The following is an 18,883-nucleotide window of genomic DNA, read 5'->3' on the forward strand; positions in this document are numbered from 1 at the left end:
TTCGGTCCACATGAGCTCCCGCCGAGAATCCAATACGGATTTCTTACGACAGAGGCTCGTACGCTAACCGCTTAGCCACGAAGATCTTTTCAATAGTTGAAAATGAAATAATGGTACGCTATCGTTACAGTCACCGTTACCCGTTCAGATATTAATAGCTTGACTCCATTAATGAACACGGCCGAGAAAATCGCTCTAGCTGTATATTACAAACAAACAAACAAAAAAAAAACAGAATTTAAAAATTTCGTTCAACTTTGGAATAACGGACGAACTTAAGTCATCGTTATCCGTTAGAACGTCAACGCATTGACTCTATTAACCAACTGAAACTAGATAATTGTTCTATCTATCTATTGGAAAGAACAGAATTTTTAAAAAATCACTTTTGCTCAATAGTTATCTCGTGGGGAGTAACGTACGTACTAACATTTGAATTTTGGAACGTCTAATAGTGATCCTAATAAATAGACAAATAAAACTTAAACACTCAACGATGGCAATTTAACAACATATTGTTATTATTACTCAAGTATCAAAAATGTTTAATGGACAATAGAAGAGGGACTATCAACCTTTTAAAGATTGAGAGGAACTTGACATTTCAGAAATCATTCTCGGTCTACTTATCTGTTCACTAGCCCGTTACAGCTGCTCATAGAACAATAAAAATAATCCATACAGACAGTATGATAGACACCACTGTGGTCCTATCTTTCACCACTTGGTGGTCATATAAAAAGCCGCAGTCGACAATAAAGTCGCAGCCCGTTGGTCACACCTGCAAGAGTTGAACAACCTTTAGTTTTAACTAGTTGTTCATTCCAAGCAGTCGATGAGGCCGCGGTGGCTCAGTGGTAGAGCGTTGGTTTAGGGGTCTCGGGTTCAAACCATGCTTTCGCCAAGTGAACTTTGTGGTGGACAAACACCGTGTGCGTGGGTTTTCTCGAGGTTCTCCCGTTTCCTCCCACTTTTTTCATTCCACCATTTCATTCATCTGATCATCACCGTCTCCTTTAGCCTAACCGGCATAAGCGTGGGACGTAAAACTCAAAAATTTCATTTCATTTTCCAAGCCGTCGAATCGTTACGCAAAGTGCATGTACGCTAGCGACATCTCTTGTGTCAGGTAGGAGTCAGCACAGCTAGGGACATCTATTAGACTGAGTCTGAATTATTAGAAATTGGCAGGACTCACACGGAGAAGTGTCTTATGTTTATAAGGAACTTATTTATTGTAATAAGGATTAAGGATATATAAATATTTTCCACCTTCATGTTTATCGAATCTTCAACTCTACAGTGTTCTGAGGTCTTCGTACTAGTGCTACAGACAGACTGAGATCTCTTTCTTTATACTAAAATCGGAACGATTATAATTTGTTTCAGATGGGTCCCGGTGGCTCAATGGTAGAGCGTTCACCTCTGGTACATAGGGTCTACCGCAAAGTTCAATTGACGCGAGCTGGGAAAGAAACCAACACCGTATGCGTGGGTTTCCTCGGGGTACTTCCCTTCACTCCCACTTTCTTCATTCCACCACCTCCTTCATTTTTCATCATCACTGTCTCTTTTAGCCTGTCCGGTATAATCGTGGAACCTAAAACTGAAAGGTTCCGTTTCATTTTTTTTTTTTTAATTTTCATATCGTGTTTGAAATTTGCCCATTGCTTGAAATGCGGAAAATTTAGCGGTTCTGGGCATGAGTAGTAATTTATGTAGAGTTCAGCTTTAGAAAAGAAATTGTCAGAAAGTTCATTTCTCAGAGACATAAAAAAAATGGCCAGCTAATGGCATGAAATGAGATGAAACCACCATTTCCGAATATGAGAAAGAGATTTTAATGTACCGGTATCTCCAATTAGTGATAGATGTCTATATCCCTTTCAGCAACTAGGCTGTAAGAGACGTGGATGTGCAGTTTACGGTGGTATTCGAACCACGTAATGCATAACTAACTAACTAACTTACTCTATAGCCTATGGAACCAGGAGGTTCAATGCCAAGTTCACAAAAGCTCACTACTGACTTCTATCTTAGCCAACCGGATCCAATTTCTACTTTGTATTCCTATTTCTGCGAGATCTACCTTAATATTGTCCTCCCATCTGCGTTTAGGTCCTCCTAATGGTCGTTTTCCGGTTGGTCTTCCAGTTAAGACTTTGAAAGCGTTCCTACTTTCTTCCATCCTGGCTACCGGACCTGTCCACCTGTGCCTCCTTGACTAGATGATCCCAACAATGTTTGGCAAATGGTATAAATTGTGTAGTTCCTCGTTATGAAGTTTCCGCCATTCCCCATTCCCGTTTCTCTTGGGTCCGAATATTCGTCTCGGGATCTTGTTCTCAAATAGTTTCAGTCTATGTTCCTTCTTCCGAGTAAGCGACCATGTTTCGCAACCATACAGAACAACAGGTAAGATTATCCTTTTATATATTTTAAGCTTTAAATTCCTCGACAGAATTCACGACGACAAGAGATTTTGAACTGAATAATAACACGAATTTCCAGGTTTTAGTCGACATTTAATTTCTTCGTAAATATGGTTTTCGTCTGTTAATATTGATCCTAGATATTTGAAAGTATCCACTTTATCAAAAGTGTTATTTAATATTTTAATGCATCCATAACTTCCCGTATTAAGATCCCGACGAATTTCCATATTTAGGTTCCTCTGCATTTACTTCTAAACCCATGTCCCTGCAAGCGTTTAATAATACCCCTGCATTCCTTTCTATTGTTCTCCTAGCATCCTCTATTAAATTTACATAATTAGCATACGCCATAACCTGGTGAACACCATTCAACTCTAGGCCCTGGTTGCTATCTTTGATTTTCCTTATAGCATATTCCAGAACAAAGTTGAAGAATAATAGCGACAAGGCATCTCCTTGTTTCAGGCCATTCTTGACGTGAAGCTTGTGGACAAAAGTTTTCGTACCCAGACGTTATTTTGGGATACATTTAAACATATCTTAATTAATAGAACCGTAATGCATTCAAATGTCAATATGAAATTAGAAAATATCGAACCCAGGACCTCATGCACCATATGTACATGCAACTATCTCTATACTGTGTATTGTAAAATTCATTTATGGACAATTTTAAGGATGAAGAATTCCAGAACTTAAATAGAACTAAGTTTCGGTGTACAAGCTTCAACAGCTAGAAACTACAGGTTTGTACTTTGTGGCCGGGTGGCTAAAATGCATACTTTTAATACGTGTGATGCTGTATTCGATCATTGGTCGAGGTTGTTATTTCGGATACATAACCGACGAAACGTTCGGATCCTATATTTTGTCTAACAGAGAATGGACATTTCACCTAGAGATTACTAAATCGCAAACCAAATGCAAACGTAACATTCCAATCAGCGGTTGGGTAGTAGTAGTTCACTTTTGATCAATCTCAAAATAGTCTAGCATCAGCGGTACTCTCTCCTTAATGATAATAATAATAATAATAATAATAATAATAATAATAATAATAATAATAATAATAATAATAATAATAATAATAATAATAATAATAATAATCATTTGTCCTGAAGTCCTCCAAAACTGGCACTACTTTTAAACTTAATAACTTTTCACTTTTGATACACATTTGTCGTTCTTCCGAAAATTCTAAAATATTATTCCCATTTAACGAGAAAAAATAACTCCAAAGATGGGCCATAGATACCAATCGATATACCTCATTGAGCTGAACAAAACGATATATTAATCCTTATGTGTAGATTTTGAAGAAAATCGATTTTTTTTGTAAATCTCGCGCTTTACAAGAACCACATACCACCACAATGATAAATGATTATGTATTAAGGCGGAGCGAAAAACCTAACTAACTAACTAACTCTATGGCCTATGGAACCCGGAGGTTCAATGCCGCGTTAACAAAAGCTCTCCACTGACTTCTATCCTTAGCTAACTGCATCCAGTTTCTACTTTGTATTCCATTCTCTGAGAGATCCATCTTAACATTGTCCTCCCATCTGCGCCTATGTCTTCCTAATGGTCGTTTTCCGATTGGTCTTCCAGTCAAGACTTTAAAAGCGTTTCTACATTCTTCCATTGTAGCTACATGACCCGCCCACCTAAGCCTCCTAGACTTGACGACCCTAACAATGTTGGATAAACCATTTAAATTATGTAGTTCCTCGTTATGAAGTTTCTGCCATTCCCCATTCCCATTCCTCTTAGGTCCGAATATTCGTCTCAGGATCTTCTTCTGAAATACTTTCAGTCTATGTTCTTCCCTCAGAGTAAGTGACCATGTTTCGCAGCCATACAGAACAACAGGTATGATTATCGTTTTGTATATTATAAGCTTCAAATTCCTGGACAGAAGTCGCGACGACAAGAGATTTTGAACCGAATAGTAACACGAATTCCCTGCTTTTAGTCGACATTTAATTTCTTCGTGAATATGATTTTCCTCTGTTAATATTGATCCTAGATATTTGAAACTATCCACTTTATCAAAAGTATTATTTAATATTTTAACGCATCCATAATTTGCTGTATTTCGGTCCCGACGCACTTCCATGTATTTAGTTTTATCTGCATTTACTTCTAAACCCATGCCCCTGCAAGCGTTTAATAAGATATCTGCATTTGTTTCTATTGTTCTCCTATCATCCCTTATTAAATTTACATCATCAGCATATGCCATAACCTGGTAAATACCGAGGCCCTGGTTGTTATCTTTGATTTTCCTTATAGCGTATTCCAGAACGAAGTTAAATAATAATTGCGACAACGCACCTCCTTGTTTCAGGCCATTTTCGACGTGAAAGCTCAGGGACAAAAATTTTCCTACCCAATTTTACTTTGGGATTCATTTAAACATATCTTTATTAATCTAATTAGCTTTCTCGGTATTCCAAGTTCTGTAAGAACGTTGTATAATGTTTCTCTCCTAACCGAGTCGTACGCCTTTCTAAAATCAATAAATAGTTGATGTACCGGGGTATTGTATTCCCACATTTTTCGAGTATTTGGCGAATGGTAAATATTTGGTCGATAGTTGATCGATTTCGTCTAAATCCGCACTGATGATCTCCAATAACTTCATCTGCGTAGGGGGTCACTCTTGCTAATAGAATATTCGAAAGGATTTTATAGGATGTTGACAGAAGAGAAATGCCTCGATAATTATTACAGTCAGTTTTGTCGCCTTTCTTGTGAATTGGAACAATGATTGATTCTTTCCATTCTTGTGGCAATTATTCCTTGTTCCAGATAAGGAGAATGATTTGTGTATCTTGTTCCACAATTTCTCGCCTCCAGCTAAAATTAACTCAGTCGGAATTTCATCTACACCCGGAGAATTGTGTTTCTTTAATTTCTTTATAGCGGTTTCTACTTCTATTCGGTTGAGTTCTGGAATATACAGTTCTGCGGTATGTATCTCCTTTTCTCCATGCACACTAGTTTTTGGTTGCATGTTAAGCAAATCGTCAAAGAAATCTTTCCATCTATTTAAGATCCTGTCCGTGTCAGTGAGAACTGTACTGTCAGATTTCTTTAATATATAAGTACGAGGAGCGAAAAATCACTTTTTTTATATATCGAAAACGCAATAGTGCGGAAAAGTTGTCAGTTGATATTGATAAAATACTGTAAAAATTTCGTCGTTGAAATCGAATATCTTGCGGTGGCGAATTGCCAAAAATAATTGTCTTTATAAGGTATGCAAACCCGCTGTATACATTACTCTTTGTGTTTGTACGGTAAAAAAAAAAAAAAAAAAAAAAAAAAAAAAAAAAAATTACGTAATATTAACTCAGGCAGTCTATAAAGATTTTCTGTATGATTTAGGCATATTTGGAATCACAAAATAGCCGATTTGATCAAAATAACAATCTACTTAATACAAAATACATATTTTTTCTGCATCTCTCTGCTTGTTTCGGTGAAACTATCCTGGACCTGACGAGGACGTGGGTGCAGGTCAGGTCCCATCCATGCCCACCCTACCATCCACACACGCTTGTTCAAAATTAGATCTTTCGTTCATTAAAGAGCATAGTTTTCCTTTGTTTCTACTTTTGGGTTTAGAGATAGGGATTTTAGTTAAAGTCTGATAAAACCATCTCTGGCATTTCTGCCACAAACTGCTGCAGATGCTTCTTTTACAAGTCTTACGCTGCATTCTGTACTCTGGATATGACAGGGATATTTCAATGCTGTTTTTATGTCTGGAAGTTCACGGTTAATATTGTAGATTTCAAGTTCTTTGTTGGAAAACAATCACAGCGCTCAAGGAGGCCCAATTAATAAGCTCTGTGTAATCGTTTGCATTGAAATTGAGCTTTGGTAGTATAAATTTTCTTACATGTGACTTATTGTGCACTTTAGCTGGACTTCCTCGTTTTGTCTTCTTTGTGTTGTTATTGTCATTATCTCTACTCTTCTTGTTTCTAGCCTTTCCTCTTACGTTGACTATCTTTCTCCATGCATCTTTTCTGGCGTGAAGTCTTTCATCGTCAACCTTAGAAAGCAATATATTCTCCGCGTGAGCGAAATAACAGTTATTTTGGATTATTTTTTGAACCAATTGCAGCTCTTTTGTGTTAGGTATTTTGAAGAAGTTACCATTAGCCACACTTGCTTAGCTCCATCTTTTCAAATAGAGTACATTTTTACTGAAAACCAATATTTAACGTATACTTTCACAATAAATTCTGGAAGGGTCAGGACTTCTGAAGGATTCAATGTAGCAACATAAAGCCGCAGGATACGATTTGCTGTGGTTAACCATCGAGCATCAGACATAGCACCAGGATGTAAGGAAGCAATTTGTGAAGCACACTCACCTTTATCACTGCTTGGGAAATCAACCAAAGATATGTATCTGATCAGTACTAAGTTCTTCCACTCACACTTTAGAAATATCACTATCTATGGCAGTAAAATTAACAACAGGCAAGTTCACATTTTCCAGTAATTTCAGAACAGTACCTCTGTACGGATTCAACAGTACGTATTGCTGTAGTTGTGTCATCTAAATGCTTTATTAGATGACGCAAAAGTAGTTAATTATCATGTAAAAGACACAAGCACCACTGAAGTGGCCTATTGAGAGCTGTTTCCTGTCGACGAAGTATCCCATTATTAGAATATGTATTGGTGTTTGTTCCATCGCAGCCTACAACACAGAGGTCATCAGTAGAAATATTTTGTAGATCAAGCTCCGCAAGTAAACTTTATACTACCAGAACTTTGTATGCTCTGCCTTGCGAGAAAGAGGAGTGACGTGGCTAATATAATCTCCCTCAGGCTTATTTTCTATTGCTATGTTCTCCTCCATAATTGTTTCGGTGTGCCAGCGACCTTCAGTCTCTTTACTGCATAGAGTTTGATCTTTACAACCTTCGAAGTACAAGCCTGCAAGAACCTTTCCTGTAGCCATTAGCACTTCCTTTTGTCGTACCTTTTCTCTTTCTCGCTGGATGTTTGAGCGGTCTATCACCTGGAAAGCATTCTCTGGACCAATTATTCCAGTTTGCTATCGAAGCAGTTGAACGATCAGATGTTTCAAATAGGTCTGCTATCATAACAAGAACTCTAAGTTCATGTCGTTGCTGCTTGCTTCTTTTTCCTCTAATAACCTGTGCTTTCGCAAAGTAATCATCAACATTTGACTCATCGCCATCAGAAGATGATGTCTATAGTTCATTAGAAGTACTCGTTTGTGATATGTGAGAAGACTGTTGGCGGGTGGTCTCTCGTGATTTCCTTTTAGCGCGTCATATTAGTTTTAAAGCTTTCTCCTAGTCTACTCTTTCTATTCTGCCTACTCCTGTTGTTCTCTGATCTTGCAGAAATATACATTTCTTTCTAGGTAATTTTTTCTTAATTCACATTAGTACATGGAAAGTTCATGACATTTACAAGAACATATATCAAACAGCTCGCGCAATCTTGTTTAAATATATACATTTATTTCTGAGAATTAGCAGAAGTTTTCATTTTCTTCTCAGATTCAATAAACTTCTTGTATTTTAAGTCCAAGGCACGTAGAAGCTGAATTATACGTTCCAACGACACAGTACGGATTGAAGCCTTGTCCCAAACAGATTTCACACACTGAGCAACGTCCTTCGCAACCTTTTCTACAGATGGATCATACCCTTTATCACACTTTTCAAGCTCTACCAAATGAAAATAATGCTTCATTACATCCGATTTTTTGGCAACTGTACATTTGAATGCTCAGCTGAATGTCCAAACACGGGGTAAGTCGTTCTTGATCTTGTTCTTATCTTCGGATGGTTAGAGTTTCAATATTGATGTAAAACATAGATCTTACACACACTACATAGAGTTTCATTTACAGTACACAAACAAAATGTTCATACACTTAACAACTACGTCAAGTCTAATTTACATTACACAGACAAAATATTTATATACTTAACAACTACGAGTAACAAAGTAAACACTGGAACGCAATATTAACACCGCAAAATAACCTTGAAAAGATTGTCTTCCACACTTGAACAAAGTTACGTTGTTTTTTCTCTTAATACTGTTACCATCAATTGGACTAGTCCAGATTGAATTCTTACGCAGGGGAGTAAGGTAAGCTGTATATCGCAGTATGAGATTTTTTTTAAAGAAAAAAGTATTGAAGGAAAAATTATAATGAACAATGAGCAACATGGAGATATGCTTGAAAACACTTTATGTCACTTTTGTTGGAAGAGGAAGGGTGATTTCATCAATATTGGCAACAAAATGGGACACCGTACTATGGTCGTAATGTAACCGATGGCTCAATGAGCACTTTCCCGGTTGCTGGATAGGTTGGCATGGACCAGTTGAGTGGCCAGCAAGGTCGCCGACCTAACTCTGTTGGATTTCTATTTTGGGGGGCACTTTAAAGCTATTGTCTACCAGTGTAAAATTATTGACATTGACTACTTGAGAAGGAGAATCATTACTGTCTGTGAACAAATATCACCAACTATCCAACTATGCTTCGTAGAGTGCTAAGCACAGGGTCACACGGTTAAGGATGTGCATAGAACAGAACGGTGGGCATGCTGAACATGTCATGTGATTGTAATTGTCTCATGTGTGTTAGTTCTCTCTTTTCCTCTTTATTAAAGAATACGTAATGTGAGATGTTGCAGAGCTTGGTTTTTCTTTATCTTTATCCTTCAATTCGAAACTTCGCACAGCACATTTCACAGCATTTCACATATAACATATCCTAAATCTATTCACAACTTCAAAACAGTTGTAGGTTTTGGAAAAATAACCTTACCATTGGGTTTCTCTTCGAACGAGGATGTTGTTTAATATGTCACATGACCATGTTGTTATTTAAAATAGACAAGTTGATTCCAAGATGGCGGTCACGAAGATGGCAGAGGACAACCTTAAACACGTCATAATGTTTCCCCCTTGCACCACCATTGATCCCAATTGGCTTCGGATCGACTGCATTTACAGTTTCTCAAATATTTAGCCCGATCCAGATTTTGTATTTCACTTAAAATATTATCTTTAAATTACTTCGGACATTTGTACATTTTCCAATATGGGGAGCGAAGAAGTTGTGGGATTTTAGTATGTCATTTAAATAATCTTTATCAACATCTATGTCAAATTTTAACTTGTTAATAATTACATCCTAAGTTCAATAAAATTTTAAATCAGTTTGACGGTAGTTTTCGGAATTTTAGAATTTAGAACTAAAGATTTCTAAAAGTATGCATTTTATGAAAAATTGTTTCTCTTTAAAAAATATTGTGTTATCTATGTTCTATAAAACGCGTTTTTTGTTTATTGGTCTTTTTAAGCTTTTCATAGGTCTTAACGTCTTTTTTCGCACTTCATCTTTCAACAATAAATTTACTGGTCATTAGCTCGAATCACCACCACCTCTTAAACATCTTTCCTTTAGTAAAGAAAATTACAATGATAAGACATTTTTCAACGACTGGACTGATAAGACCAGATCTGCAACAATTTCAAGTAAGATAAGGAGGGGTAACAATGTCCTCCAGCAAGGGGGGAGTGAGGGTGGAGAAGTTTTCTTATTTTAGTTTGTACTTCAGTGTGGGAGACGGTCAGACCGTAAACTTACCAGAAGCTTGTATTTCTTGAGCATTATATTCATTAAATATGTAATTCTAAACAAATTGGGTCTTATTTTTACGTCCTTGTTTCCAGTTTTTAGGTCCTTTTTTTAAGATATTTTAGGTCTTTTTATAGGTCCTTTTTAGGCAATTTTTAGGTCCTTTTTTTAAGATATTTTAGGTCTTTTTATAGGTCCTTTTTAGGCAATTTTTAGGTCTTCAACTTCCGAGCCCTAGTTATAAGGCATCCACATACATTATTTTATTGTCAAAGTTACGAAGCTGTTCACACAGCTGTTGCTTAATTAATTTAATATACAAACGTTTACGAGGACAGTCCATTTTTAAACTTAAAATTGCGTCTTGTGCGACTTCAAAGGTTTTCCGAATCCACTTCCGAAGCGAAATTGAATTGGGGACTTTTGTAACACTTTGAACACTAATTAATTTTCTAATATTTCCATAGTTCTCAGTCGTAATCATGCACTGCACTTAACAGAAAACACTCAAAGCAAGCAGTGTGCTAACGTCTCTTAAGTTCGAAAACCACAACGAGAGATCACAAAAAGACATAATCACCACTTGAAGAATCGGCATCAAACCACCAATCAACACAGTATATACTGCCTTTACGAAACCTCACACGTAACTGTCTCTAGACTAGAGGTGATGGGTAGATTAGTAAATCAAATATCATGTGAAGCAAAAATTGAACTTCGAATCTTAAACAAGAGACTGTATACTACAACAAATGAGGAAATAGAGAAGAAACAACTTGGTTTTAGATAAAGAAAAGAACAAGAGACGGGCTTATTCTTGTTAGGATAAGCGGGAAAATACTTTTTGAGTAAGGAAATAAAAAGTATTCGTTCATTTGTAAAACCTATTTTGGACCCACATTTATTAGAACTTTGTTGTTACTTTTGTTTTACACAGTACACTGTAGTTTTACACAGTACTGTGTTTTGATATAAAACAGAAATTTTCATGCTGTAATGATGATATAAAGTATCCATGACATTAAAAGTGTGAAGAGGCAGACCCTTCTTACAAGGTTAGAATGATATTGCCTTGAAGACTCGGTTTTAACTTTACAAACAAAAATATTATTCTAATTTAGATATTTAAGTATTTCAATTATATATTTAATAAGTTAGAAAATTAACTAACTAACTCACTCTATGGCCTATGGAACCCGGAGGTTCAATTCCGCGTTCACAAAAGCTCTCCACTGACTTCTATCCTTAGCTAATTGCATCCAGTTTCTACTTTGTATTCCTATCTCTGCGAGATCCATCTTAATATTATCCTCCCATCTGCGCCTAGGTCTTCCTAATGGTCGTTTTCCTATGGGTCTACCAGTCAAGACTTTGAAAGCGTTTCTACTTTCTTTCATTCTAGCTACATGACCTGCCCACCTAAGCCTCCTAGACTTGACGACCCTAACAATGTTGGGTAAACCGTATAAACTATGTAGTTCCTCGTTATGAAGCTTCCGCCATTCCCCATTCTCGTTCCTCTTGGGTCCGAATATTCTTCTCAGGATCCTGTTCTCAAATACTTTCAGTCTATGTTCTTCCCTCAGAGTAAGCGACCATGTTTCGCAACCATACAGAACAACAGGCATGATTATCGTTTTATATATTTTAAGCTTCAAATTCCTCGACAGAATTCGCGACGACAAGAGATTTTGAACCGAGTAGTAACACGAATTCCCTGCTTTTAGTCGACATTTAATTTCTTCGTGAATATGATTTTTGTCTGTTAATATTGATCCTAAATATTTGAAAGTATCCACTTTATCAAAAGCATTACAACGCTATATCAAGTTAGAAAATTACAACGCTAAAATTATTGCAATTTCTAAAGTTTATTCTTATTAACAAATTAAAGTTTATAATATTTGGAATATACTGTATGATCAACAAAAAAGTATTTAAACTAGCTCATACATCATGGCGTACAAAATGATACTCAAAACAAGTACAAAGGTTTTAAAACCACTCAAATTGCTTTAGCGTTACATAATATAATTCTCGAGTGGCATCTGTCAAGATAATGAAGAAACTCCCTTCTCCTATGATGAATTAGAAAAGGTTTGGTCTCCCTTTTTACAACAGGTAAAGAAGAATCCAACGTAACCATATTGTGGTCTCTTTACATAAATTTTCATTTCATTGTAAATAAGTTGAACATCCTTATAAGTGCGCATAGTTTCTGCTAAAAATATGAAAAATATTGTTTGTTGATTTACGGTTGACGCATCTAATTCTTCTCCCACCCAAATAGGAAAAACAAGATGTTGAAGTCAATCAAAGCTTGCAATCATTTACTGCTACAAGACAATTTATAGTTCAACTGTTTCAGTTTGTTAGGTATTGCTTACTTTCATTTCGTAACAAGAGCATGGTATGGTCCCCTCCATCTTCTCTTCAATTCAAACATATACACTAATGATATTGGCGTCATTTGCCAAACGATGTTATAGCTTAAATGATGAACTTCAAATAACAGCTATTCAAGTCTATCCAATCATTTAAACAATATTCATCATTAGCGTTCACAACTGGTGTTTGGGGATGGCCTTCTCCGCCCCTAGCCATCCCCTATCCTCTCCAACAAAAGAAACAGATGATTTTGAAGTTTACAGTCGAATAATGTTATAGTTGATAATACGGGCTTCGTTTAAGGAGCATTAATATCTATGCAATCGTTTTTCTACTCTTCCTTATTACTGTAGACAACTGGTGTTTGGGGATGGCCCCTCCGCCCCTAGCCATCCCCTATCCTCTCCAACAGAAGAAACAGATGATTTTGAAGTCAAGTGCCGAATAATGTTATAGTTGAAAATAGTGTCCTCATTCAAGGGGCACTAATATCCATTCAATCTTTCTTGTATAGTTCCTTATAAGTGTTGACAACTGGTGTTTGGGGATGGCCTCCTCCGCCCCCTAGCCATCACCTATCCTCTCCAACAGAAGAAACAGATGATTTTGAAGTCAAGAGCCGAGTAATGTTATAAATTAAAATACGGGCGTCATTTAAGGAGCATTAACTTCCATTCAACCTTTTTGTATTCTTCCTTATTAAGGTAGACAACTGGTGTTTGGGGATGGCCTCCTCCGCCCCTAGCCATCCCTTATCCTCTCCAACAGAAGAAACAGATGATTTTGAAGTCAAGTGCCGAATAATGTTATAGTTGAAAATAGTGTCTTCATTTAAGGGGCACTAATATCCATTCAATCTTTCTTGTATACTTCCTTATAAGTGTTGACAACTGGTGTTTGGGAATGGCCTCCTCCGCCCCTAGCCATCCCCTATCCTCTCCAACAGAAGAAACCGATGATTGTGAAGTCGAGAGCCGAATAATGTTATAACTTAAAATAGGGGCGTCATTTAAGGAGCATCAACTTCCATTCAACCTTTTTGTATTCTTCCTTATTAGAGTAGACAACTGGTGTTTGGGGATGACCTTCTCCGCCCCTAGCCATCCACTATCCTCTCCAACAGAAGAAACAGATGATTTTGAAGTCGAGAGCCGAATAATTATAACTTAAAATAGGGGCGTCATTTAAGGAGCATTAACTTCCATTCAACCTTTTTGTATTCTTCTTTATTAGAGTAGACAACTGGTGTTTGGGGATGGTTCCTCCGCCCCCTAGCCATCCCCTATCCTCTCCAACAGAAGAAACAGATGATTTTGAAGTCGAGAGCCGAATAATGTTATAACTTAAAATAGGGGCGTCATTTAAGGAGCATTAACTTCCATTCAACCTTTTTGTATTCTTCCTTATTAGAGTAGACAACTGGTGTTTGGGGATGACCTCCTCCGCCCCTAGCCATCCCCTATCCTCTCCAACAGAAGAAACAAATGATTTTGAAGTCGAGAGCCGAGTAATGTTATAACTTAAAATAGGGGCGTCATTTAAGGAGCATTAACTTCCATTCAACCTTTTTGTATTCTTCTTTATTAGAGTAGACAACTGGTGTTTGGGGATGGCCTCCGCCCCTAACCATCCCTTATCCTCTCCAACAGAAGAAACAGATGATTTTGAAGTCTAGAGCCGAGTAATGTTATAACTTAAAATAGGGGCGTCATTTAAGGAGCATTAACTTCCATTCAACCTTTTTGTATTCTTCTTTATTAGAGTAGACAACTGGTGTTTGGGGATGGCCTCCGCCCCTAACCATCCCCTATCCTCTCCAACAGAAGAAACAGATGATTTTGAAGTCGAGAGCCGAATAATGTTATAACTTAAAATAGGGGCGTCATTTAAAGAGCATTAACTTCCATTCAACCTTTTTGTATTCTTCCTTATTAGAGTAGACAACTGGTGTTTGGGGATGACCTCCTCCGCCCCTAGCCATCCCCTATCCTCTAGAACAGAAGAAACAAATAATTTTGAAGTCGAGAGCCGAGTAATGTTATAACTTAAAATAGGGTCGTCATTTAAGGAGCATTACCTTCCATTCAACCTTTTTGTATTCTTCCTTATTAGAGTAGACAACTGGTGTTTGGGGATGACCTCCTCCACCCCTAACCATCCCCTATCCTCTCCAACAGAAGAAACAGATGATTTTGAAGTCTTGAGCCGAGTAATGTTATAACTTAAAATAGGGGCGTCATTTAAGGAGCATTAACTTCCATTCAACCTTTTTGTATTCTTCTTTATTAGAGTAGACAACTGGTGTTTGGGGATGGCCTCCGCCCCTAACCACCCCTTATCCTCTCCAACAGAAGAAACAGATGATTTTGAAGTCAAGTGCCGAATAATGTTATAACTTAAAATAGGGGCGTCATTTAAGGAGCATCAACTTCCATTCAACCTTTTTGTATTCTTCCTTATTAGAGTAGACAACCGGTGTTTGGGGATGACCTCCTCCGCCCCTAGCCATCCCCTATCCTCTCCAACAGAAGAAACAGATGATTTTGAAGTCGAGAGCCGAATAATGTTATAACTTAAAATAGGGTCGTCATTTAAGGAGCATTAACTTCCATTCAACCTTTTTGTATTCTTCTTTATTAGAGTAGACAACTGGTGTTTGGGGATGGCCTCCGCCCCTAACCATCGCTTATCCTCTCCAACAGAAGAAACATGATTTTGAAGTCAAGTGCCGAATAATGTTATAGTTGAAAATAGTGTCTTCATTTAAGGGGCACTAATATCCATTCAATCTTTCTTGTATACTTCCTTATAAGTGTTGACAACTGGTGTTTGGGGATGGCCTCCTCCGCCCCTAGCCATCCCCTATCCTCTCCAACAAAAGAAACAGATGATTTTGAAGTTTACAGTCGAATAATGTTATAGTTGATAATACGGGCTTCGTTTAAGGAGCATTAATATCTATGCAATCGTTTTTCTACTCTTCCTTATTACTGTAGACAACTGGTGTTTGGGGATGGCCCCTGCGCCCCTAGCCATCCCCTATCCTCTCCAACAGAAGAAACAGATGATTTTGAAGTCAAGTGCCGAATAATGTTATAGTTGAAAATAGTGTCTTCATTTAAGGGGCACTAATATCCATTCAATCTTTCTTGTATACTTCCTTATAAGTGTTGACAACTGGTGTTTGGGAATGGCCTCCCTCGCCCCTAGCCATCCCCTATCCTCTCCAACAGAAGAAACAGATGATTTTGAAGTCGAGAGCCGAATAATGTTATAACTTAAAATAGGGGCGTCATTTAAGGAGCATCAACTTCCATTCAACCTTTTTGTATTCTTCCTTATTAGAGTAGACAACTGGTGTTTGGGGATGACCTCCTCCGCCCCTAGCCATCCCCTATCCTCTCCAACAGAAGAAACAGATGATTTTGAAGTCGAGAGCCGAATAATGTTATAACTTAAAATAGGGGCGTCATTTAAGGAGCATTAACTTCCATTCAACCTTTTTGTATTCTTCTTTATTAGAGTAGACAACTGGTGTTTGGGGATGGCCTCCTCCGCCCCCTAGCCATCCCCTATCATCTCCAACAGAAGAAACAGATGATTTTGAAGTCGAGAGCCGAATAATGTTATAACTTAAAATAGGGGCGTCATTTAAGGAGCATTAACTTCCATTCAACCTTTTTGTATTCTTCCTTATTAGAGTAGACAACTGGTGTTTGGGGATGACCTCCTCCGCCCCTAGCCATCCCCTATCCTCTCCAACAGAAGAAACAAATGATTTTGAAGTCGAGAGCCGAATAATGTTATAACTTAAAATAGGGTCGTCATTTAAGGAGCATTAACTTCCATTCAACCTTTTTGTATTCTTCTTTATTAGAGTAGACAACTGGTGTTTGGGGATGGCCTCCTCCGCCCCCTAGCCATCCCCTATCCTCTCGAACAGAAGAAACAGATGATTTTGAAGTCGAGAGCCGAATAATGTTATAACTTAAATTATGGGTTGTGCATAGGCTGTAATAAAAGAAATAGTAAGGTTATAAAGAATATTAAAAAGTCTCCATAGTAACTGTAAAGAGAACGTAAATATAAGTAGATACAGATAATTTTGAAGGTGATACTTTTTTGAATATACAGGGTGTTCGTTTATTATGTAGCGAAAATCCACTGGTGAATTCCTTACACCTAAACAATATAAAAAAGTAAATATGAACATAAGGCGAAAAGGCCGTTGTTTCAAAGTTACGAGATAAGCGGAATCGAAAAAATTATAATTTTGAGGCTGCCTGGGTCGAAAACTATGAGAGATATCAACGGCGGTTAATGAACTAATAGAGAAACTATTAAACTCTCTATCTAAATACCTATGTTTCAGAGTTGGGTTGTATCGCCGCACATGATTTTAGAGAGAGAGAGGTGGAAGAGTGGAACCTATACCACAGCTTCTTCTATAAAATCCGTTGTGCAAATACGTCGCAACTCTGAAACATGATTATTTAGATAGACAGCGTACTAGTTCCTCTAATATTTCTATAACCCCTTTTGATATCTCTAATGGTTTTCGAGCTAGGCAGCCTCAAGGTTAAAATTTTCTCTATTTCGGCATCTCGTAACTTTGAAACAACGAGTTTTTTTTTTACCTATGTTCATATGGACTTTTTTCTTGTTTAGGTGTGAGCAATTCACCAGTGGATTTTGGCTACTTAATAAATGAACACCCTGTATAAGTCTTATAATTTTAAATAATAGTAATACTCATTGTGCAGCCGAACCTTAGTAGACTTGCGTTTGTTCCCACTTCCCCATTCTATACGAGATAGCATACTCTATTCTGCTTCACGAGGTAATTGATAAGTTACTTGGATTAAGGTGCATCTAATTATAGCATAAGTAGTTATCTAATACAGGTAACCAATTGTTCTTGAGATTGACCGGTGAGCTACAAGATAATGTGTAGCCGATATTTGTCATAGTTCGTAGCTTGGTTAAGACGAATTATGAGTAAACATTGTTAAGAAGTTAAAATTAGGTTTAGCGACCCTGACAATACTAGCGTTGAGGTCATAAATGTCAAGAATAAAGGGTTAAGCTTTCCTTGCGCAAGACTAATTTAATGTTTCACTTCCGCATGTTTAAACTCTAACAAGTTTCTGATTTTATCAAACCGAAATTCTCCTGTAAACTGAAAAAGCTAATAGTATTAACACAGAAAACTTGAAAATTTTTTAATGATTCTAGGATACCAGTGTGAAGGGGAAAATCTTATTGTAATCATATTGGCTTAAGGCTATCTGAATTTGAAATCAAAGTTTGCTTATATTTACCATCGCTGCAATTTTTGTGACCCCTAGAAGTTTACTCTGTGAAACCATTCTCTACACTCCTGTGAAATTTGAACTACCGTACTTTGAAACTAGATTTAGGCTATCTTCATATGGTTACGACTAATTATGCCCAACAGTGGGAATATTCCGTTTCGCTAGATTTTTTGACATTAATTTTTCGGAAAGCGATAAATGGAAAATTTCGTGACAATTGGTAATATAGACCTATATGAGGTCTTAATATAGACCACATGTTAATATACAGGGTGTCTCCAAAATCATCTGACATAGGGTAATTCTGTTATTCCCAGAGTCACAACAAAATGTAAGAGGAGAAACCGTATCCAAATAAGGTATTTTCAATGTAAAGTGAACGACGTTTTTAAAATCGAACGAGCCGTTTGGGCTGTACACTCCTTATGCGCCCAATGTTAAATGAAAATGCAACATTGTCATTTACCTGGACCCAGAGAACAGGTGAATGAAGTTACTGTCTTTTACGCTATCATGTTGAGTTCTTTACGCCAGCTCCCATTTCAAATATTCCCCTATTCACCATAAGCCTACTCTTACAAAATTTCTCTACCTTGCATTCCAAAATAATCCATTTACGCACATTTACAAAAATCTTTTAACGTTGCATTTTCACTTGACGTGGCACTCGTCACCCATCTCCCTAATGTAAGTCTACGGTCCGAACGCACTAAATCACGAAGTTTTACAATGTTTTCCTTGGTTTCTGATGTGGAAGGCCGGCTTGACCGGGGTCATCTTCGAATCTTTGAATCTGTTAAACCAGAAAAATACGTTTGACCGGCTCAGGCTTTTATCTTCAAAAGCTGTTTTTAAGAATTCATAAAGTCTCTGTAGCAGATTTCCCGGTTTTAAAACAAACTTTGACCCAAAAACGCGTTGTTCTAGTTTTTCATCCACTTTGCGTAATTCCGCCACGACACACACACACACACACACATGACTGCACTCAACATTTTGCTGCGCTGTACTGAACAAATATCTGGAGCACGTATCAATGTCACACCAAAGGTTTATTCCCGATATGCCTAATTTCCGTTCTG

At 37.3% G+C, this 18,883-nt stretch overlaps 1 protein-coding gene across 1 annotated transcript in view; it reads left to right on the forward strand.

The window, feature by feature from the left end:
- LOC145672785 (uncharacterized) overlaps positions 1 to 18,883 on the forward strand; it is an 877,411-nt gene that overhangs the window by 694,494 nt on the left and 164,034 nt on the right. The window lies entirely within an intron of this gene.

The sequence above is a fragment of the Thermobia domestica genome, chromosome 16, assembly GCF_964235325.1.
Source record: "Thermobia domestica chromosome 16, izTheDome1.hap1.1, whole genome shotgun sequence".
Taxonomy (NCBI): domain Eukaryota; kingdom Metazoa; phylum Arthropoda; class Insecta; order Zygentoma; family Lepismatidae; genus Thermobia; species Thermobia domestica.